At 40.8% G+C, this 24,991-nt stretch overlaps 1 protein-coding gene across 1 annotated transcript in view; it reads left to right on the top strand.

Annotated features, from left to right (window-relative positions):
• Positions 1-24,991, top strand: part of tmem132e (transmembrane protein 132E) — a 637,247-nt gene that overhangs the window by 833 nt on the left and 611,423 nt on the right. The window lies entirely within an intron of this gene.

The following is a 24,991-nucleotide window of genomic DNA, read 5'->3' as shown; positions in this document are numbered from 1 at the left end:
ACCTGTGGTAAGCAATGGGTAATTAACAGGCTTCTGCAGAAGTTCAGACTCAGAATCAGGTGTATTGGAAACCAGTAAAAGCTGACGGATGGTGGCCCTCAAGGACCAAAATTGGACTCCAGTTTAGAACCTCTTCAACCCAAAGCAGAAGGAACAAATCAACAGGAGCTGAATTATGGCAGCAACATGTCTCCTTGTCGTTCCCTCCTCCATGAGCATCTTCATGCCTCTGCCTCATGATGACATGGTGCAGGAAGGGAATTACATCTACAAAATAATGGTAGCATGCCTTCGTGGAAAAACCCTCTTTTATCATCCTTCATCTCTTTTTATTATTGATGCAGCAACTGTTTACAGCAGTGACCAGAAAGTGTCACTGCAGTACGGATTAGACAAATGGAGCCTGTTTCTGCTTCCTGCTCAGGCTCATTTGTGGACCTGAGCCTGGATCCTTCGCCTTCCACAGCTCCCGGAGCATTTTCTTTCTACTCCGTGGCCTCTCCTCGCTCCTCAAGTAGCAACACTCCTCTCTGATCTTACAACTCGTTTTACTTTATCTTATTTCATTACCACACAAAAGAAACGCCTACGTGTGCGCTAACCTAAACTCCGCATGATGGCTGAGGATCCAGCTCGGGGTTGGACCCATGCAGCTTCCCGTCAGACGTAAACTCTGTAACAGGCTAGCTGTGTGGCCGACTCCTCCGAGGATCTCCTTAGAGGGGTTTGGACCTCAGAGACCTGCAGGTTCTCACTCGTGCATGCACACAAACATCCCTCGCCCTCTCAGACCTCCATGTTCAAATGAAGGGTTTTCCATGGGAACATCCAAGAGCCCTGGGTGAAGATTAAAGCTGACGAATTCCCAGGTGTGACGAAACATGGATTTTATGATTTGCTCAGAGGAAAACATCAGTGCTCTGATTATCTTCATTGAGCTAAATGAATTGTTGCTCCGCTGATGGAGTGTTGCCTGCTTGCCTTTCGTCATTCCCGTCCACGTGAGGGTCATAGGTCATCTGTCTTACATCTGACGAGGGTGGAGGGGCTTTTTGATAAAGCACACGAGTTTGGCACGTTTGCTGATGTGTCCGTTCTATTGCTCAGACTGCGTGATGTTGCTTCCGTGTTGGAATGATCCCACCTCGGGCTGGAAGTTAGGAACGCTTCCACGGCAGAACGTCATTCTGTGTGATGGAAAAACTCTGTAGTCTAGCAGTTGCTTCCCTTTTAATCTGATCATAACACCTCATGCTCTAATAACAAAGTTATTTAGTAAAATATCAGGCAGATGATTTATTATCTCTGCCCAAACAGAATAATCAGATTAACGCCATCAGGCTAGCTCTTTAGAGACGGCGGTGATAAAATGCATTCACATGAATGGAATAAAACTTTAACCTCCAGCTCCTGAAGCAGAGCAGATGAGACTGCACCAGGTTATTAATCTGTAACAGATGGATCTGCTTAAAGGAGCAATATGTAAGAATCTTACTGTGAAATAATCACAAAACTAACGTCTCAATCACGTTGGAAGGAAGGTTCTACTGAAATTGATTTCATTCTCAGTCGGCTGGGGGGTCAGTTTTTCTCAAAAGAATAAAAAAAAAGAAAAGAAACCAAAGCAGGACGCAGTTACTGTTTATGTAAGTGAGTTAGTGAGGTTGTCAAGTGGGCGTCAAGCTAACGCTGCAGCGCCAACACTTGTAATTCAACACCAGCAGGAAAAAAGCCCCAAAGTAGTTTAAAGAACCGAAGCCAGCGAACAGAACAAGTTATTTCTTGTACCCCTAAGAAGCCATGGCATCTTTTTGTTTTATTCTGATATCAGGTGGAGCAGGCTAGAGACTAACGTTGAGCTAAAAATGCTAACGGTGAATTAGAAGCAAATGGTCTGCTCTAAAAATGTCTCAAGCACTGGAAATTACAGTGAAATGTGTGAGGGAAGTGAATGAGTCAGTCGTGACGTTTTACTTCCTTTAATGAGTTGTTCAGAACGATAACCGCAAGATGACAATCACTTCCTGAAATGCTGGAGGCATATTACTGTAATAACCATAGTAAGTGCTCCCTACCGTAAAACACCTGCGAGCTAACAGCAGATATGACAACATATTTATCTACTTATCAACTTGGTGTTTTTGACTCGTTTTTGTCATCTAGAGTCTTCTGGTATTGATCCGTAACTGTCAACAACCATGAAAGTGATTTTTATTGCTTAGGAAAATGGACTGCAGTTACCTCATTTGACCACCGGGTGTCATTCTTACAAATTTTACCTTAACATTTCCTAACCTAAGGCATAGCAGAAGAAATGCACACCACTGACATTTTTTATTTAGAAAATAACCAAAGTATTCTTTTTTATGTAAAAAATTGATATTGCTACAAACAATCTTACTCAGGATTTCCTACAGCTTCTGTTAGCCACGTGTTTAGATGAGCTTTCAGCTGTTATGCAACAATTTAGCTAAATATCTGCAAGGCTGACCTTTTTTTTCATGTCTTTTAGCTTTCCTTGAATGATTTTTACTTTGAAGTTGACCACCCAGAGATGTAACTGGGTGATTATCCCTCATAGTTTAATTAAATCAGTTTAGTGCATCATGCTAGCAGACGTAAAAGTGTGATTTTAATAGAGCTACTGTGATGAGTTAGTGTGTGTGTGTATGTGTGTGTGTGTGTGTGTGTGTGTGTGATGAGGATGACTCTTTGTTTATATAATGCTGAATTTCAGCGAAATATCTCTTTAAAATATCAGGTTTCTTAAAATTTCTGGACCATTTCTGCATTTGCTAAGGGTCAGGTGTGGTGGCCATCTTGAATCCGGTTTTACCAGCTGTACATAAAACAATGTTCTTTCCTAATGGTTGTTCTTGGGATATTTTCGAAATAAGGATGCAGAGCCGCAGGCAAAAACATTAAAACCTGCCGTTTGCCTTTTGACGTGTGAGAAATGCAAACCTTTCCTCCGTGTGAATTAGTTCTATTTAAGAAAAAGTCCCTTTTTGTTTTGAAAATGGCATTGTTTAGTGTGAGATTCATAAATCAGCTGATTAATCGCCACCAGCCTGGATCAGACGTAGTATTTCATATCTCTAACAGGTGTAGTTATCTAATATGTAAATTGATCCCGTTTGGTTTTGCCTCCCCAGCTGAACACAGGGTTGGATGGGCGCCAGCGAGACGGTATTGCGGTTAACCTGAGTAATTGGATTGGAGGGATTACGTCTAACTGTTAGAGCGGCGGATGTAGTGATGTAAGTGCTGCTGATTGCTCGAGCCTCCGCCTTCGGCCGGCTGCAGAAGGAGGCCCGGAGAGCAGAGTTTGTCCTTTAGTGGCACGGATGCAGCTGGCAGCCTTCCCAGTTGTCAGAGCGGAGACGGTTGGACAGAGATGGGGACAAAGCTGCAGTGTGACACACCGGCTCCCATGTTCAAATTGATTTACGTGTGGTGAAACGACGCTGCGTGTGGGGAGGGTTTACTCGTTTTTATGGAAAATGCAGCCCTTTGGATAACAAACCAAACCTGGCTGCATCTCTTAATGCATTAATACTTCCTGACCGCAAATGAATCAATATTTCTATTTAGTTATTCTGTCTCTAGGGTGGAGGTGTCAAGATGCTGGATTGCTGGTGGTGCACCTGTCACTTTTGTTTGTTTGCATTAATGAAGCATATTGTCTTTATATTTAGCTAGCTCTTCAGAGTTGGTGCTTGAAAGGAGAGATGTTTCATTCATTTCTATTGTGGCATTTGCTGTAGGCTTCAGAAAAGGTGAAACCAATGAAGAGCACGGCACACAGCTGAAAGTTATTTCTCTTCCTTTTCTTAGGCTCAAAGCTAAAATGAATATTTGTTGTAACTGGGAGGTAGAATTGGGTTCTTTCCTTGGTCTAATCAGTCTCCAGGTGAGCCTGTCGTTCAGCTTTAACAGATTGTCTTTATTTAATACAAGGTACTGGATAAAACCCACGTTAATTGCAAAAACACTCTTTGAAATGTGTTTGAAGTCCATCCTTGCTGGAGTGTCTTTGATGCTCTGAGCTGTTTTATTGCTCCAAGCTCTATCTTCTCCAACACTGAGGCTCGGCAGCAGCTCTTGTGTCGTGAATTCTACGGCTGTTGTCCTTTATCGGTGGTGAAAGCAACCTTTTGTGTAGTGCCGGTCGTCCAAGATGGGAACGACCTCTCGCCTAAGGGCTTTTTCAGAGTTTGTATGTTAATTGGTCTGTGATGCATCACCGGTTTCCTTGGCGGCTGGCTGTGGTGGCATTTTCTTCTTCAAATGTTTGAAATCCTGAAGGCATGCCTATCTTTTATTTTATTTTGAAATTTTTTCTGTGCCAGGGACAAAAGTCTCAGTAGATGCAGGTCCGACGTGCGTGCTCGTGATCTGCTAAAGGCTTCTGGGGTTACACTCAAACTCCATTCTTACTTCATGTTTGAGGTCTTCTTATGAAAAGTAAGAAGGTTCACTTTTTTGTGTCTGATGTGAAATTTTGAGACATTTCTGAGCCTCTCCCAGTTTGCAATAACCATATTCTTTCAAGAAAAGCTGCTGGGAAAAAAAACTTTTCCTTTAGATTTGTTGACTTGGAAAAGGCCTTTTATGGGGGTTGATGCTGGAGTACAGGATACCAGAGCTACTTTGGGGTATCTGGTCCCAGTACCACCAATGAAAGAGCTGTGTCAGCATTAAGGTTTATGGAGGCTTGAACAGGATTTCTAGGTGTAGCTGTGGGGTCGGGTTGGTAGCATCAGGGCTTCATCTCTGTTTTTGTAGATGATGTGGTTCTGTTGGCGCCCTAAAGCCGTGACCTTTAGCGTACATCAGTGCTGGTGTGACCATCAGGTCTCCAGATCTGAGCTTGTGGTTCACAGTCCTAAAGGTGGAGCGCTCCCTCTGGGTTCGGCGTGAGTCTCTGTCTCAAGTGAAGAAGTCCAAGTATATAATTCACACCATATGGTTGGATAAAGAGGAGGACATTGACCGGTGTGTTGTGAAGACCTTCCAGCAGACTGCATGATCATGACTGAAAGAAAAGATTCTCGATTGTCCGTAGAAAGGTTAGGCCTAGAGATGAGGTGAGAAGCTTCGTCATCCGGTTGGAGTTCTGAGTAGAAAGAGTAGCAGTAGAAATGTTTCATCTGAGGTGATTCAGGCATCTTGTTTGGATTCCTCCTGGTTCTTCTGGACATATTCTGGGTATGTTTTATGAATTAGACCCAGAGCCCATTAGATTATGTCCTCTCCAGCTTGCCGTGGTGTCAACTAAGAGGAGCTGGACAGTGTTTACCTCTGTGACCCTACCTTGGATAAGCAGCTTTTTTGTTACTGGTCCTAAAAAAATCTAATCAAAGATTTTTGTTTAACTAGGGCTGGGCGATCTATCGATATTTTAAAAATATCGATATAATTTTTAAACAAGATACAAGATGACTTTTTATCGATATAACTGGTCAAACTGCTATGCTAGCGATTAGCCACTATGCTAGCGACATGTTGCTCCGTCTCTAAGCGGTTATTGCATGTATTCTCACGAGTTTGCTCAATGTGAGAGCCTCTGGGTAAATGTGCTGAACTAAACTTTGCATTTGGCGTCCTGGTTTTTGTATATTTGGGGACGTTCAATGTCAACGGAGTTCAGTTTTCCATCTTGCTTGTGCGGAGAGACGAGCCAAACCCCTCCCTCCCCTGTGTAATGGGAAACATCTACGGCTAGCTGGAGTAGCCAAATAACCTCAAACGTATTGTAAGGGTTTGAATAGTAAACTATAGGGTAAACGTTTTATTTTGAAGGCGAGCTCAACAGGTGAGAAATGTTCCAGTTCCAGTTTTTTCCGTTCTGTTTGCTATGCTGGTAAATACTCTGTTACGAGCGATTCTGTTGAAAAGGTTAAGAGTTTGTAAGGCGTGGGTAACGGCGGCAGTAGCCCGAATATAATACTCATAAAAGAGCAACAGGAGACTGAGTATTACAGTAGAATCGCTGATATGAGCCAATACTGTTAGACTCCAGCTATGTTTGCCCTGATAACTAATAACTCCACTGTGCATGACCCATGTGATCTTCAGTAGATGCAATTATATCATCATAAATTTAGTTTAACATGATAGATGTTTTTTCTCTGGACAAAAAATAAATGATATGGCAACCTCTAGATGAAATTTAAATAACTTTACATTAATCATAAATATATAATTAAAAAGTGCCTGTGGGACATTTGATACACCTCTAGCTCTGTGTGTGTGTGTGCTTGTGTGTGTGTGCTTGTGTGTGTGTGTGTGTGTGTGTGTGTGTGTGTGTGTGTGTGTGTGTGTGTGTGTGTGTGCGTGCGTGCGTGCGTGCGTGCGCTAATAGACAGCTGTACCAGAGAATAGGCACTAAGGTTAAAGTTTGACAAGAATCAATACATTTTTATGCATTTAATCGATAGATTTATGTTTATAATTTCCCAAGACAGCTTGAAGTGAGTTAACTTGTAAATATTTTACAGGAGGAAAAAAATTATATATATATAATTTATATAATATCGTATATCGGAATTCAGGTAAAAAATATTGAGATATATGTTTTGGTCCATATCGCCCAGCCCTAGTTTCAACAAAGCAAATATGTTATTTGCAGAAAATAAGATTCTGTTGTTGACATGCATCCAGCCTCCTGTAACACCTGCATAAAGCAGCTTATGAGAAACTATATGTTGCTTTACTATTATCACTAATCACTAATTGCATGTTTGCAAATTACCCTACTGGGTAATAGCTAGATAGAAAGCCTGATAATGTAATGGTTTATCTACTTTGTCACTAGTGCTGCTCTTCACAGGTGCACTTTTTTTTTCTCCACAATTGTGCAGAGCCCTGCTGAAACCCTGTTACATTGAAAGTGCAACCTTTTCTCAGCCTAACAAGAGAAGCAGGAAGTGGCAGAAAGGCACAAACGCATGGTAGCAATCAGTTACTGAGAGCAGGGAGGCAGGCTCACCGAGGACGGGCTCCGAAGTCGTTGTTGACTAGAGAATGTGGGAGAAGGGCTGTTCCTCCAAAACCGAAAGAAACTCATTTGTCTGCAACATATTTCCAAATATCATCTCAACTGGATATTTTAGGTCAGAAACTTTCATGTACCAGTCAAATCTGAAGGTACATGAAGGTCTCCTGTGCAGGGGGTGGGGCTTCAGAGGGAGAGCTTAAGCACAGCAGAGAGGGACTGACATCCAAACTACTTAAAAAAAACTTTCAAAATTTTCAGATAACCTAAAATTTGTTTCACGTTCGGTTGGAAAATTAACTTAGATTTTGGAAATAATGACTCAAAATAAGAATTGAAATGGTTATTGTGACTTTTCATCAACTGCTGGTAGTAACACATTGGAACCACAACCACGAAGTACGCAAATTTAACTAATTAGGGCTTTGTTGGATTTGACGCAACTGCCAAACGTTTGAGTATCATAACTCTTTTTGGTTCAGGGATAGGACAATTGGAAAGTTAGATTGTTTTTTTAATGGTTTCTTTCTCATTTAAGAATCTTCACCAGTTGTACTGGAGTACCTAGCTTTATAATATGTCACAATAAAAGCTTTACACATTGTACTTTTCAAAGCAAAGTTTAAAGGCTTAGTCCTGTAAATCTTTTAAATGTTATAACTCTCTGACAAAGTGCTGTGCCATGTCTGTAACCAGGGATGGGAAATCCTGGTCCTCGGAGGCCACCATCTGGTATGTTTTAGTTGTTTTTCTGTTTCAACACACCTGATTCAAAGTTTGGTTCACCTGTTTAGCAGCTCATCAAGCTTCACATGCTGATTAAAATCAGATGTGATGAAGCAGGAAAACTACTAAAACATGCTGGAGTTGGGATGTAAGAAAACATCGATATGGCATTATATCGATATTTCTCCTGCAATACTGAATAGATATTCAAAAGCCATATATCTAAAATTTGGAAGAATTAACATGCAAATATTTGTGCATTTTCTTTTTTTTTTGGTGCAGTTCAAACACAGACCCCTAGTTGGCAGCAGTGTGCAATGGGTTTTGTTTCCACTATTGAAATGTAAATCCCTCTGTTATGGTTCAGATACCTCATGTTACACATGTTAAGTATCAGTTTGGACTGTTTATTGAATATTTCTACTATCAACTCAGTCTAGAAATATAGCTAATAACATCTGGCTGAATATTTCTCAATATATCATGATATTGTCTCCCTTGTATCGTGATACGTATCGTATCGCCAAAATTACATCAATACTAGGGCTGGGACTTCATTAAAAAATTTAATCTAATTAATTAGAGGCTTTGTAATTAATTAATCTAAATTAATCACATTTTAATCATTCAAGAAAATGTGCTCTCAAAGCAAAACTTAATTAAAATTATGAGACATAGAATCAAACATTAGACATGGTTATTACTGTAAACTAAAGCTTTTAATAAAAAAATGCATTTTAATTATTCAAATGTCACTGTGTGATATGAAACAAAGCCCAAATCAACTAAAATTTATAATTACAAATAGATAACACCTGCAAAGGGTTCCTGAGCCTTTAAATAGTCTCTCTGTCTAGTTGAATGACTGAAATAAATTTGACTTTGCACCAGATTCTAATTTTTCCAGTTTCACTTGTTTGTATAATTGGGAGTTTTTATTAGCATTTCTACTCATAATGTAGCAAAAACACACATATAAATAATAATCCTTCAAAATGACAGTAGAACAGGCACAAATATGATCTAGGACTTAAATGTACTAACTTTTAACACCAGAGCAGGCTTGGCTTATTCTGAGAATGATCAGGAACACTAACTGGTTCCAGTTGGATGACTGGAGGATGATGGGAAGATAAAAGATCATGGCGAGGAAATAATGATCTGACGAACAGGTGAGCGGACCTTCCTAACATGGGAAATCCTGATGTCACGTTAAGAAGGGGATGCTGCAGACCCGCAGATTCACGCCTGCAGCAGCGAATCTGGTGTGATCTCCAGCCTGATCACAACTTCCTCGTTCCTCGCTGCCCCTGATACACTTAAGCATCCGCCCCTTAGCTGATGACAGCTTCAACACACCTTGCTGCTTAATGATAGTAATGCATGTGATGTTTAGACAGAGACTCGTCTCAGAAACATCTAATTCTCCGACAGAATTGTTTAGAAAATCATCAGAAAAGTTTCAGAGTGTTTCTGTTTTAACTTAAACTTCTGTTTTCAACTTTAAGACACGTTGTCTGTGATTGTTTACAGAGTAGTGAGAACACGGAGCGTTCTCCCAGCGGCAGCCAGGTGCCTCTCGTTTGTCTGACTACTTTCATAAACTACTGTTAGGGCACAGAATTATTCTGTCTGGTGCTTTCAGCGCTGCACAGATGTTACGTAAATGTTAAAAATATAGCTTACTGTAACTTTTGTAAAGTTCCCGTTGCCACCGGGCAGCCGCAGCGGAGACAATCTCTGAAAAATGTCCGCGGCATGGACTCCGTTGTTGTCTGGAAGTTTTTTTTTTCCAAGTTAAGAAAAGAGGCGGACGTGTTTCCTAAATCCTGCATCAGTCCAAGCAAGGCAACTTCTTTCTGTTTTTATTCCGTTTTAGTAGCATTAGCACTGTGCATCGTTGTGTGCGTCAGTGATACTCAGTCTACGAGGAAGTTGCGCAATGACAAAGGTTCCGCCGTGCTCGAAATGCAAGCTGCGATAAAATTCGTGAATTTTTTTTAACGTGTTATTTTTTTTCTAATTAATTAATCATAACGCGTTAAAGTCCTGGCCCTAATCAATACACATCCCTAGTGGAGGACCAGGATTCCCCACACCTGCTTTAAACCATGACACCAGCCTGAAAAGCACAGCGTACCAAGCCTATGCACTGTGCTAATCCTTTAGACCAGTGGTTCCCAAACTTATTTAGCCGCGCACCCCCTTCTATGTCCCGACCATGTTGACGCACCCCCCAGCCCCACATCAGGGCATGGCTATATATATATATATCAGACATCACGCTAAACCAGGGGTCGGCAACCTGTTCCCATCAAAGAGCCATTATTGCCCGTTTCCCACAGTAAAGAAAACACCGCAGCAGCCGCGGCGTTGTGGGCGGGGCCTACCCTCAGACAGCAGAGCGCTGCTCACAACAGGTGACAGCAGCCGGTACCGGTCGCTCGTGTACGTCAAAGTTATCTTTCATAAGACGATAATCAATAAAACGATTTATATAAAATGGATCCAGAAGTTGTAGCCCGTCTCTGCCTACAATATTTTGATATTTTTCACCCTGTTGGTGGTTTTACTGAGCAGGTGCCACTTTTGTCATACGTTTCTTTTTAAAACATGTTTAGACTGTTCAGAATACAAATCCAGGCTCTGTCACGTTTGATTGTTGTAATTAAACTTTGTAGGTAGGGAAGGTCAGAAAAGGATCCGATCAATTTGTTTTTCCCTCGTTTACAGTTACGGAGACAACGGTGCAGTGTGCCTGGCTCTGGTGTTAATCAAGTTTAATTTTATCTCTTTGTAACAATTTTCACAAGAAAACAGAACAGTTAAAAGCAGGGCTTGTGCTGACCGGACATTTCCCGTATTTGACCGTTTATTTTGACGGAGAAAGAATAGAAAGAATTACCCCGAGGCATGCAGACGAACTGACACTTTATTCTACGCACATCGCAGATGTAGCTAAATCACTCAAGAAAAGATTTCCTTCTGGACATCTGAGCTGGACACTGAGCTCAGCACAGCTCACTGTCAGCGCGTACATAAGGTGCACAGTGAGCTGAAGATGTGGAGATTGGCTTGGAGCGCGTCGCAGAACCAGAGCTCATGTGGGAAGATTCCTTCCACTGAAGCGAGAGTTTTCCAAACCCGGTCTGTCAGAGAGACTTGTCACTTAGAAAATGTTCCCTGATTATGAAACTTTGGCTGAATAGTGCTTGTTCCTGTCTCCAATGTGCCGTCTGAGGAGAGTCCCAGAATCTCACATCGTCTTCAGCTCAGAAAGCGCCTACATGATTACGCACAAGCGTGACCCGTCAACCCTGTCACACAGTAGACCGGGTTGGACCTGTTCAGGTTTACGCAGACAATCTTTACATTTAGAATTGGCTTACAGATGTAAAATTTATGCAGTAAAATATAAAGCATTTCTTTTAAATATCCATTCATTATTTTACAAGCACAGAGAGCCGCATCAGATGGATGGAAGAGCCGCAGATTGCCGACCCCTGAGCTAGGGCATGTGCGGAGGACACACACACACACACACACACACACACACACACACACACACACACACACACACACACACACACACACACACACACACAAGCAAAATATACTTGTTTTCAATTACATTTATTGGGCCCACTTACATTTTCTTCGGCCCACCCACAAATGAGTTTCTGGCTACACTAATAATGACTTTTGACAGACTTCTCTGAGCTCCGTAGCCATTACACTTTTCACCTTGCGCACCCCCTAGCGGCAGCTCGCGCACCCCCAGGGTTGCGTGCACCACACTTTGGGAATCCCTGCTTTAGACCAACCTTGTGCCTTTAAACTGGGACAGTTTTCAACAGTGTGGATTCCAATCTTCATAGAAGCAAGACCAGGAATTCGAAGTATGGAGTTCTGGAACCTTTTAATAATTTTTAATCTTGGTAGTCTGCACTTTTAAGCTGAAGATTCTTCTTGAACAAAAAGCAAAACATCTATAAGAAGACTGCTAGTATTACCATGACACTTCACCATAGTTTTGATTTGTGGCATTACGATGAGGAAACTATTTACCACCACGGTGAAGCTCAGCCTTTTCTGCCAGGACTCGTGTCCATCTGCCCAATCAGATCAACGGACCTGTGGAAATGCAGACAAATTAGCAGACAAAAGCATTATGTTTGCCTTTATAATTATATTTAAATGCTCAGCCTCGTTTTAGCCTTTATAATTATATTTAAATGCTCAGCCTCGTTTTAGCCACATGAAAGCAGCTTTTGGGTTTGTTTGAGATGCAGTTAGTTATAGTGTTGTATCACTGAAGAAGACGATGCCATATAAACACAGAGTTGGCTATCTCTGGGTGTTATTCTAGGATTGTGGCGACTTTGTGTGTGTGCGTGTGGGAGTCCTAGTAAGTCCATATAGTTGGGACCAGTCCTAATTACCTCCACAGCGCTGAAACAAAGGGAAGGCTACTTCATCTCCTGGTAGTTTTAACAGTGCTTTGCTTCTGAATGATCGTCCAGGTTTTAGTGCAGCCTGTAAAGCTGCAGAAATATTAGGTTGGTTGTTGCATCACAACCGCAACACTCAGGACGTTGATCTGTAGATCAGCTGCACAACTCTTGCAAGGGTTATATTTAAACAGCCTCCCTCTCTGCTGTGCATCCTATCAGAGTTTTCTTTATTAAGCATCATCTGAGACGTCTTCCTCTTGTTCAGTCTCTTTGTTTTTGGAAATGCTTGAAAGTAATCTGTCAGAAATAATCCACCACCTGCTTGGCTTTCATTGCTTTGAGTGCAGTGTTGTGCAGGATAATTAGACTTCACATTATAATTATTCATTCGAAGTGGCAGGTGATAGCCGTGGTATTGTGGTGCACGTGCAGCGCATACACATCGAGTTGTGCCTCAGGGTTCATCGTCACTTTGCATTTTCGTATTTGCTAAGTTTCTCGGTTCTGTTGGGTTTGCATTGATCTCTTTAATAAATGCTTTCAATACAAAAAGACTTAGCCATGGTTATTTTTCACAGAACTTACTAGTTGTTAGATGGGAATGGGATCATATTTGAGTTTCTCGGACCTCCTCTACCTCTTTTTTGAAATGTATGAAGTTGTGAAGCGTTGCTCAGCAGGGGAGCACTGAGTTGTCTTTGTTAGGCAATCACACGTTTCGTCAGGAATCGATTCTAATGCTCGTGCACGGCTTCACCACACTTCCTTTGATCTGGAATGTTTTTCTCCTTCCTGCCTGTCATATTGTGAGTCACAGGTTCATCCCAAGTAGTTTCCATATTTGCAAAAAAAGAAACTCTTTAAAACTGATTTACATGCTCAGCCACATATCCGGCCATCGAGAAATGGCCTCCAACTCGGACACCTGCGCAGAATTTCAGCCCGTTGATAGTTGGGCTTTAGACCATTATCGGGTTTTATTGGCCAGAATTGATGACACCCAGTGAGGTTCGCTCCCCCCTCTGTCTTTGATGTTACGAGGGTATAATCATTTTCTTCTAATTCGGCTTGTCTCGACAAGGCAATATAACTCACATTTAATAAGCCGTCTCCCCTGATGCACCAAAGGAGAACGAGCTCTGATGGAAGAGAAGGTTACACCCTTTAAATCCTCCTGGAGGTCTACATGAACAGAAAACCCTTACATGTCCACAAATATGTGAGGACATCCTCCTGGCCTCCTTCCTGTGGAGTAAAAAAACAGTGTTTGAAATCTGTTAATTAGTTGTTTTAGTCCAAAGCGGCTCGATTGAAGGCTACTGGGCTTTTTGGGTTTCTTGAAGATGTTTCGCTTTTTATCCGAGGAGCTTGGCCAATTCTGACTGGAATACAATGGCTCCCAAACAATAGAGGCTAACGACTCATCGGGGGTAGGGAGGAGGGGTATTCATAGGCAGTTACTGCTCATTAAGCAACAACAGACAGCTACAGCTCATAAGACTGACTCCTATATTCCAGTGAGAATTGACAAAACTCAGATTGGAAGCAAAATGTCTTCAAGAAGCCAAAGAAGTCCAGTTGCCTTCGTTCGAACCTCTTTGGGTTACCATGACCTGGATGACTAAGAACCTTTGCTAGCTTGTTTATTTTTAGTGTTTCCAGAGTATCTTCTAAACCACGGGATGGGTTTTAATGAAACTCAAAAAAAGTATTTTCTGGATGTATTACACCTGTTTGAGGTCAGCACAATCCAAGATGGCTGCCACAGTAAAAGCGAATTTGAGAGAAAGTCTTCAAAGTATTTCACAACTGAGCAGCAACGGACTGGATAAAGAGACCACTGCCAGGCCTAGATCTGGATTTTGGACTCGCTAATGAACTCTGGTGTGAGGAGCTAAAGTTTGGGGTCTACTACCGGACCATACTACCACAAGCATGAATGAGAGTCAGTCACAATCTAACACATGCTCTAAATGCTAGCAGATCCCATTAGTTCTTATAACTTTATAGCTTAAAATTCTACAAAGATTTGACCAAAATAACTATAATTCCATCATTTCTCAACATGTTATGATTATATGCCTTCCTTTGAGGAATTCTAGGTTTTTGATTAAAAACCAAAAAAATTAAATCCTTTTTGTAACAATGGTTCAGAATTGGTTCAGTCGCACTTTTGACGACAAAACCTTGCAGGGCTTTAAAGGTGTCACAACGTTAAAAGCTAAATAAATTCAGATCCTTTTTTACTTAATAGCATGAAACCTGAGCAGTAATCTTTGGGATTTAAAGATTATATTTAAATCTATAGGTGTCAGTTGTCTGGCTGGAAAAGCTGCAGAGATGAACCAAGTTGGAACAGATAAGCCATCTCTGCTGCAGAAGCTCTCTGACTTTGCATATCAGCACTATTTCCCACTGGGCTGCACGTGGAAGATTTGTCTGCAATCAGTGCAGTGGAAGCTGAAGAAATATGACCAGATTTTTATCTTTCAGCATGTTTTGCCGTATGTCTCCCACTGATCTTTTTCCAGAGCTACAAATCTGCTGAAAGACCCATAAATGAGCCCTCCAGTCTGCCAGGAACTTCCATGAATGTCCTCTACAATCAGTTGAAGCTTAAATCTCTGAGCAGGGCTGTTTCTCGGTCTTGCACTAGGGGGTGTCGTTGAGAAAAAAAAGTTTTTACGACTTTTATTTCATTTAAAAACATAGTAACTTTACAAAATAATAAAAAAGAATGAATACAACTTACAATACTTAAATGAAAAGGAGCAGGTAAAAGAAAATCTTATATGTAATCTGCCCCATTCACACCATCACCAAAATAAACTCGCCAACAAAAATTACTAAGACCGCTGCCAGCAGCTTGCCACTCATTAACTAACAAACCTTGAATGCAGTTTCAACACATTAGTTATAAAAAATTGCTGATCAATACAGAACAAAACAAAAGTAAAATAAAAAATACACCCAAGATTATTGCATTTAATTTTTAACATAGTTTTTTTTACCTTCTGTTTAAACATTATAACTGATTTGACGGCTTTCATTACGCATTCCCGTCTGTTCCATATCCCGACACCATACACAGAAACGCAGCGCTCCAAACTTTTTAGTCCTAAATCTAGGTTTTATAAATCTCTCATACCCTTTTAAATTGTGGCAACTTTGTCTTTTTTCAAGTTTCACTTATTGGTTATGATTTTTTTGTGAGCTTTATACATAATAAAAATGTTTTATGATCCACTAAATCTGGAAACTGGTTGACCCAGGTTAGAAGAAAATAAATGAATTTAGGCTTTTATTTAATCCATTTTTGATGAAAAATTGAATTCCTGTAGCTGAGAGACCTTCCAATGACTGCGCCGAGGCCATTTTGATTTTCTCCTTTTCTCATCAGCTGTTCTCTCTCTCTCTCTCTGCCCTTTCTGTTATTTCTGGGAGCTTCTTATTGTCTTTGTCTTACATAAATAAAGATGACACCATATCTAAAAACTCCATCCAATTTTTTAGAAGTCAGATGAAAACTCAACCACAAATGAGTCGAATTCAGCCACAGGTTTGTCTAAAGCAATAATCTGTAATAAATAGACTAGCAACAACTTTAGAAGCATTTGTTCAGATCATGGGTGCCCAAACTACTCAACACGACGACCAAAATCTAAGTTATTAGTAGTGGCGGTTTTACCATTAGGCATAGGTCAGCAGCCGCCTGGGGTCCCCTTATGTTGGGGGGCCCCCTAGCCCTGACCGCACCCCTCTGTTAATGCCACAATGGACTATTCCTTTAAGACTCTATGCACAAACAGGAAGTGATTGGTAGTCATTCCACTCCAATCCAGTTGGTGGCAGTAATGCTCCAAATTGTTGTTTGCCAAGTGCCATAAGACCACAAAGAAAAAGAGAAGGCAGAAAAAGAAGAATAGAGGTGGGAGCGTTCGTAAGAAACTCGAAGCGGTAGTCAAAACATGAAGCATGAAATGGAGTTATCCTAGTGGCTCCAATAAGAGAAAGAAGGAGCTTCTTCAAAAAAGTAAAAAATAGAAGAAAAAAAGGGCAAAAGCACAGGAGAACTGACAGGAAGAAGAAAGAGCAAATACTGAAAGCACTCAAAAAGAGAGAAAGACGGGAAAATGGAGGAGGACTAATAAAAGTGAAAATAACTCGTGGCAGAAGAGGGGAGAGTTTCGTAAATCCAGTTAAAGGTAAGATTATCAAAAATTTAGTGTAAGGGGGCTCCATGTCTGTGTTCGCCTTGGGCCCCCAAATAGCTAAATTCGCCACTAGTCCTGTGGGCCAAAAAAAAAGTCAAATTATTCACTGGTCAATGTTCTTTAGAACTTTTTTCACAAAATGGGTCCAAAATGTGCATATTAGTAAAAATCTGATTATAAAAATGTTCAAAATTCTATAAATGCAACAGAGGGCTGCAAATGGCCACCAGACTGCACCTTACAGAGGCCTGGTTTCAGTTTCATTATACATTTAAAATTCAAACACTGACATTTTTGTGCCACAGTAATACAATTTTTGACTTTATTTTTATCCTATAAACATTTATTCATTTTATTATGAGCTTTATTTTCTATTTAATCACTTGAGGTTTAAACAAATTTTCTTTTTCAATTTTTCATTTATTTATCAGCTAACGCTTGTTTTTAATCATTTATTAACATTTGATTTAGTCTTGTAGTTTACTGCTCTAAACATATTTTATTTCATGAATTACTTATTTTTGTTTTTTTTTGGGGACATAAGCTTAAACTTTTAATGATTTCAATTCTGTGAGATAATCTTTCTATGAAGCTTTTAGTTGGTCATGTTTTTTAGCATCGTGGTTCTGCGAGTCGCATCTCAGAAGCCAAAGTGGATAAATTTATGAAGAGCACACGCCGCTGTTGGCTGAGCTGTCAGTCAATAATATAGTCTGGGACTTTTGGGAGTAGAGTGCGCTGATCCGCTGAAAATATAGTTCAAGTCTTAGTCGTATTGATTTTAACAGGAAAACAAATGCCCTACAAATGAGGCCACCAGAACATCGACTGCAGAGAGCGTGCCTGACTTCAGTGATCATGTTCAAAGAGCCATAATAATAAAAAACGGGCCTGTTTGTGTTTTCATGTTTAATTCAGGCACTACTGCTGGCGACAGAGTCCCAACTAAATAAGTGCAGAAACAAACACAAATGAATCTGCCTTATTGTTTGATTTAAAAGTGAAATCCAGAGTCGCTTTAAAAAGCAGCACTAATTACTTTATAGTATAAATCATTCCTATGGTTTGATTCTTTTGTACATTTTTATTCCCGCTCACACGAAAAAGTCGGAGCGGGCTGCGTCGTGCGATTGAAGGAAGGAACATTCATTCGGTCACTTTGTGTGGCTTTATTGGAACAATCCAGCACCCCCAACTTCAACTCCAGCAGAGCCCATCCTGCTTATGGGCAGGTTTGCAAAATGTTATGGATATACTTATTTCTCTGTAATAGAATAAAAGCTTTTGTGGTGGCTTGTCCATATTTTCACAGTGTGCACCTGGTGCCCCGGAGCTTTAGTCCAGCGTAATCAATTCTTTTATTAGGTTACAGGCTTTGGGGGGAAGGCGTTCCTGTTTGTTATTACAGCTTCCGCTCGGCCACATCAGACATTTTAATAATTTCACTAAAAGCCCGTGAAACAGGATCTAAAGCAGACAAACGCTCCCAGCTCCTCCGCGCTTCAGCCCTGGGTTTGGCTAACGTTTGTCCAACACGAGTCAGAACTTTAATCACACCGCAGTAAAGTAATACATTCTGTTTTTGCTGTTTCCGGTAAATAAGAAATAAGCTAAACCTGCACTTAGGCACAAGCGCTCACCAGTCGTTTCATGGCTCATTGATTTTTGCATCTTAGATCTACAGTTTTTGCCTTTTAAGATTCAGTTTGATGGTTTCAGATCCTGTATTTCCACTCAGCTGTTACAACGTTGACATTATCTTTGCGGAATACACAATTCCCCTCATTCCGATGGAGTGAACGAGGAGCACATGTAGCCACTTATGGATGAGCTCTTTTCTCTCATCACTTCTTGGATGTACATGAAGAACCTGCCCAATTAGTCCAGGGAAAGTTGGAGTTCTCAGAGCGAGGTACCGGAGAGATCTCGGGGGGGGGGGGTGCTTTTTGCAGAAAAAGGATCCGGATTGATTTAGCTTCCATTTAACTCACCAGAAAAAATACTAATGAGCCAATATGAGAAATATGCTAATCTATACGGTAATGAAGAGGCCAAATGGGCTCATGTGTAACTGTATGCAGTGATTACAAAGCAGCAGTGTGCCTTTTACTGACGTTTTCTATGTGTGTGAAAAACACTTTTATTTATTTTGTTTTGCAGATGCTACAGAATTGAAACATACCTCCTGCTGCTTGACAACATTCAAGCATGGGTGATTTGCATGAAAAGAAACTGCAAAAGTTGCTTAAATTGGGGCTGTGCAGTTGATTCATTTTGTAATTAAATATTAATTTCAGCTCCTAATCATCACCCAAAAAAAAAAATAAAAATATGAAACCTATTTTATGACATTTTGCTCTGAAAACTTGCTTTCTTGTATTAATGCCAGCAGATTTATGTACATTAAGAGCTCCGGATTGTTTAGATTTGACATAATCAGGATGGACAACTGGTAAAATGAAAGCAGATCATAACAAACAATCCGCTTTGAAGAGTCGTACAGCAGCATCTCTGTTGATTTAGCTAAAGACTAGACATAAGTGTGTTTCCCAACTCAACAATATTAAATAATCATGAATACATTTTCCCACAATTGAGTAGACCTATTAAAAACGACTCTTTAAAAATCCTGAGTAAAACAAATTAAGTAATGTAAAGTATTTTGATTAGACGTTAGAAGCAATTATATTTTGAACATTTATTTTAGCTTTGTTCTTTCTCTAATATGTGCTTCAAAGCACGACGGCCCTCTCTGTACCTAGAATATACTTTTAAAATGGAGACTTGCCGGAGGAGCTTGTTCAACAGAGATGTGTTAAAGCTGCTGCTAATGGTTATAAAACACCGGTAACCTGACCCACAATGACGAACTGATGCTGCAGCTGTGCCAAACTTTTATGTATTTTGTTTCAAATAATGCCCTAACAGGCTTCAACTCATGACTACCTTTAGATTTAGGGCTAATTATTGAAAAACGTTTAGAATAAATATCTGACATGTCATGGAAATGAGTTAAATGACCTGAAAATGGAGAATTGAGCTCTGTTGGTTTTGACGAGCTAATGGCTAACTAACCACATTTGTTATCTTGAAAACAACTATAATCCCAAAAATGTCAACTTTATGCAAAAACTGTTTAGTGAACCTTATAACAGTCATATAATTGTCTTAACATGGTTATTTTTGTAGAGCTGGGTGTCCTTCTGCTGCAGAAAGGAGCATCAGAGGAAACGTAACTGTAGCACCTCTGCTTCCATTTATAAAGTTTACAGTTTAATTTCAAAATATTTCTGCTAAATCATGTCTATTGTCTAATGTGTGTGTAAAGGTTTCAAAACCATCGTTTTAATGAGCTATGTTGAAAATTTTAAAGAAAACAAGATGAGTCATCCAATTTTTAAAAAGCTAGTCTGTGACTGGTTGTTAGCTTGATTAGAAATAGTAGCTTAACAGAAATGTTAGCTTGATTAGGAATCCCCCCCCCCCCCCCCCCACACACACACACCAAGTTATGTTTCTGTGGCTACATTGTGATTTCTAAATTTTTAGTGAGAGATAAACTTTATTATCTTTATAATGTATAATTAAACAGGTAAACTAGTAGTAGCACATTCCTTGTCGAAGAAAGTAAAATGTTATCAGGAGAGGGAGAATGTTTAAGTGGTTAGCAGCAGTGTGCTAGCCGATGAGCCCTCCATGAGGGCAGCTCAACAGAACATCATTGTAGCTTCTTCTGGGGAGAAAAATGCTTAGAGAAAAATAATGTTAACAGCTGAAATAGCAGGAAATGACACAGTTAAAGAGCAAATTGTAGAAGAAAGTAGTAGAGCTGAATAAACAGATTTCAACCATGTCAACATTCAAAGCTGAACAAGGTCAGGGAAATCACATTGGCCATCATCCCTAGGCCACACCACCCTATTATTTTTAACATTTTCTAAATGCTTTTTTATATTTTTACATTTTTTGTTTTTGTGAAGTGCCTCGTGATTTTTATCTTGAGAGGCGCTATAGAAATTATATTTTCTCTTCTTCTTCTTCTGAGAGGGGAACCCACATTGCAAGAGAAAATGAGATGGTGCAAAACACAGTTTTCTAGGTCCAAATGTCTTGTTGTCCGTGGGTGTTTCTCAATGCCAAGGAACCTTGCCTTGATGTCTTGGCCCTGCCCCGGTTGCCTAGGAGATACGTCATCGGGAACCGCCAAGACGTGTTCCAATCGGTTCCAATGTCCATGTTCCACCGAGGCGTTTGTTCTCTTTTTGTTAGCTGTTTTAGCTAGCTGAGCAAGGATACACGGGAGGTGTCTTGTAGTCTAGTCTTGGTCAAAAATGTGTCACGACCAGAACTGGGAAGACCCGTGATGACACCAAACACAGTAAATGTTCAATAAAAAGTCTTTATTAGATGTGGCGTTACCGAAGAGGGCGAGGCAGGAGACAGTGTCGGAGAGGAGGCGTGGGTCAAAACCAGATCGGGACAAGCAGGTACAGGGAACAGGCTGGAGACGAGGTAGAAGACAGGCGAGGGTCGTGGTGCCAGGCAGAGTTCAAGGCAGGGGTCAGGTGTGCAAACGAGGTCTGGAGGCTGAGATCAGGCAAGGTGAAAGGCTGGAGAATTTATTGGCAAAGAGCGTTCAATAATCTGGTAGGGGACTGGTGGCTGGCTGGTGAATATATTGCAGGGGGAGCAGGTGTGTGTAATGAGCTGATGACAGGGACAGGTGAGATGAAGTGGCTGAGGGCTTGATGAGGAGGCAGCAGAGGCAGAGGAGGGTGAAAGACTGGGAGTCATGACAAAATGTCCCGAAATACACCGCAGTATTTTCAAAAGGACGGCGGATCAGAAGCCGGCAGCTACTTCGGGGACAAATTTCAAGTTTAAATGTAAGTCTGCTAATGTAAAATGTTTTTTTTAAATCCAAAGAAGTTATCTATGGTTGGTTAGTTGCTTAGTAGTTGCAGCTTCGGTGGCTAGCGGGTAATAACTCACTTATATATTTAATTTAATAAACATATACACAATTTAAAGAGTAAAAGGCTCGTTATATATTTATATTGAAACTAATACGTATAAAATATAACGTTATCTCCCGTGTCACGTGACGTTACGTGACCGCCGTGGAAGCCGTGGTCACTTGATGCAAGTCTGTTCCATTTAACAGTTCTCTTTGACCAAGGAAGGACAGTGTCCTTGTAAGCGCCTTGCCTGGCCTCGCAAGACATCACCTCGCAAGGCCAGGCACCTTGACACTGAGAAACACCGCATGACTTCAAATGGTGTTTTTCTTTTTGGACCGGCTGTTTCTTCTTCTCTGATACTGAGCGGAGAACCCCTCACACCTGTGGTGTTCTGTTGCTAAATACGTGAGTGCATCATGAATGAAGGACGCAGGGAAGTGCGTCGGTTTGGCCAGAAATTACTGATGGAGGTTTTTAGACAAATGCGAGGGAACCATTTTATTAATTTCTCTAATTATTTCCTATCTCATGAAATACTGTTAGAACATTAAGGCATGAAAAATGTTTTCAGCTAGCTTATTTAGTAGATTTTCCATTGTAGCTTCAATATCTAAAACACTTAAGTTACGTTTTTGTCAGTTTAACTAAACTAAAAGATGTGGAAATATTTATTTAATAAATATTTTACAAAAAGAATTAATGTATTATGGCTATTTTTCATGTGTAACATTAATCAATATAAAAGTAATGTCTCAAGTTAACCAGTAAATCTCTGTTTACCAAAAACAAGAAACTTCTTTTATTTTGAAACAGAATATTTCAGCTGTTTGCTCAGGAACTACTGAGTCTGTCGATGTTGATTTAAAACCATTTCAGGTTCACAAAAACAAATGATACCACTCACCAACCAGGCAGCACGAAAATCCCATTTGCTTTTGAATAATGGAATGCTGCTTCCTGGTTTGTTTGTAATTAATTTCAGAAAGACAAGTTTATAATGATAAAGGCGCAATTATTATAATTTTTTTAATTGAAGTGTATTTTCTGAGTAGAAAATGAGAACCAGGATGTGACTGAGGTTAACAAGTTTTTCTTTTAGTTCATCATTAATGTTCAGAGTCGCCACCGTTTGTTTATTTCACCGCCGTATCTACATTCAGAGATCACACATCAGTTTGAGTGCCAACCTTAAAGAGGCTCAGAAAACTGAATTAGTCATGGAGATCTCGGAGGACATGAGGGAGATGAGTTTGGCCTGAATGCAGACGGCCCACCAGGAGCAGATAAAAGCTCTCAATTAAAAGTTTGTCATAAACTTCATTATTTCTATCGCAAAAAGCTTCAGATTCATTTAATCTCACAATGAAGTTTGCCTTGAATGTTCTAAATAAATAGGAATATGTAGGACAATTTCTAATGGATAAGAGTTGGTCGTAAATGTATTCATTTGTTTCTGTTTTTATTCATTTGTAGAGGAAAAAACAGGCTCTTTGTTACCACCAGTTAATTGGTGAGAGTTGAAATGAAGGATTTCTCTGAATTTCGTAAGAGCAGACTTTTTAAATCACATTTAATACAACATTGTTGTTTATGTAATCTGTTGTTTCTAAAAAAAAAAAAAACTTCAAAAATAAAGAAACCAGTGTGTGAATGTAGCTAACTTGGCTGCAACTAGTTGACACAAAATGCAAGAAATTAGCAACATTTAGCAAAAATGTTTAGAATGTTATTTTCTTCGTTAAAATCATAAAACCTTAAAAAAATTGTTCAAAAAATTAGAAAGCATTTTATTTTATGAATTTAAAGATTTTGCATAAAAGCTGAATAATTGCATCATTTGTACAAGTCGTGGGCAGAGTTTCAAATGAGTAACTGTGATGATTATATCCTTTTGTTCATAAGTTATTCATACTCGAGTAAAACCTGTCACATGCTCAGAATTATTCACTTTTTTGTCTCCAGTTCAGTTTATACAACAACAAATCACAAGAGTCATCTCAACATACTTTAGAAAGTAAATATTTCAATTAACCTGTAAGTTCAGTTCATTATGCCAATTTCATTTGCAAGGAAACCCAGCAGGTTGCATCAAGTCACTGACTAGTGTCAGACTCTAGAAAAGTGTATGCTCGCACGGAAAGTCAAATACAGTACATTTAGGACACGGGAAAGTTAAGTGCCTGCCCCATAACAGCAGGGTTGCTGGTTCGCCCCTTTCTCAGTCCGTTGCATCTGTTGTGTTGTTGCGCAAGACACCACCTGCCTAGCCTGGTGGCAGAGGGGCAAGTGGTGCCTGTGTATGGCAGTCTCTCTTCTGTCATTGTGCCCCAGAGCAGCTGTGGCTACAACGTAGCTCATCATCACCAGCGTATGAATGTGTGTGTGAATGGGTGGATGACTGGTTGTGTTGTATAGCACCTTGGGGGTTTCCAGGACTCTGAAAGGTCTCACCTCACCTTCCTCTGCTTATCCAGGGTCCAGATTACGGGGATAGCATCCCAAATAGGGCCTCCTAGGCAATCCTCTTCCCGGCCACGTCTGCCAGCTCCTCAGCTGGGACACCCAGACGTTCCCTGGAACTTCCTCCAGGTGGTCCTGGGTCGACCCGGGTGCCTCCTGCTGGCAGGACATACTCAAAACAGGCGTCCAGGAAGCATCCCGACCAGATGCCCAAATCACTTCAACTGGCTCCTTTCGATGCGGAGGAGCAGCGGCTCCACTCAGAGTCCCTACGAGATGTTCGAGTTTCTTTCCCTATCCCTAAAGCTTAACCCGGCCACCATGCGAAGGAAACTCATTTGGCAGCTTGTTTCCTCAGTCTTGTTCTTTCGGTCATTACCCAAAGCTCATGACCATAGGTGAGGATTGGGACGTAGATCGACCGGTAAATCGAGAGCCTTGCTTTCTGGCTCAGCTCCCTCTTCACTACGACAGATCGGTTTAGTGTCCGCATCACTGCAGACGCCGCCCCAATCCGCCTGTCGATCTCCCGATCCCTCCTTCCCTCACTCGTGAACAAGACCCCGAGATACTTAAACTCCTCCACTCGGGGAAGGACCTCTCTCCCGACCCGGAGTTGGCAAACCACCCTTTTCCGGTTGAGAACCATGGTCTCAGCTTTGGAGGTGCTGATCCTCATCCCAGCCGCTTCACACTCTGCTGCGAACCTACCCAGCAAGAGCTAAAGCTAGGAGGACCACATCTTCCACACCAAGTAGAGACGAGATTCTCCTGCCATCAAACTCAACACCCTCAACACCACGGCTGCACCTAGAAATTCTTTCCATAAAGGTAATGAACAGAACCAGTGACAAAGGGCAGCCCTGGCAGAGTCCAACCCTTACCGGGAACAGGTCCGACTTACAGCCGGCTATGCAGACCAAACTCGCGCTCCTCTGGTAAAGGGACTGAATGGCCCTTAGCAAAAGACCATCCGCCTCATACTCCTGGAGCGCCCCCCACAGGTCATAAGCCTTTCCCAAATCCACACTCTGGAAGGCGCTACATAAATACAAACCCATCAAGGGCATGTTTCTTTGCACTTTTAAAATGTACAAAGAACAAACTGAACTTGGTTAATTGCTGCAGAAACTAGGATGTTTAACCAGGAAATGAGAAAATGTAAAAATAGGTCAT

The sequence above is a fragment of the Nothobranchius furzeri genome, chromosome 10 (assembly GCF_043380555.1).
Source record: "Nothobranchius furzeri strain GRZ-AD chromosome 10, NfurGRZ-RIMD1, whole genome shotgun sequence".
NCBI classification, from domain to species: domain Eukaryota; kingdom Metazoa; phylum Chordata; class Actinopteri; order Cyprinodontiformes; family Nothobranchiidae; genus Nothobranchius; species Nothobranchius furzeri.
The sequence above is the reverse complement of the archived record's forward strand: the minus strand, read 5'-3'. Positions and strand labels throughout refer to the sequence as shown.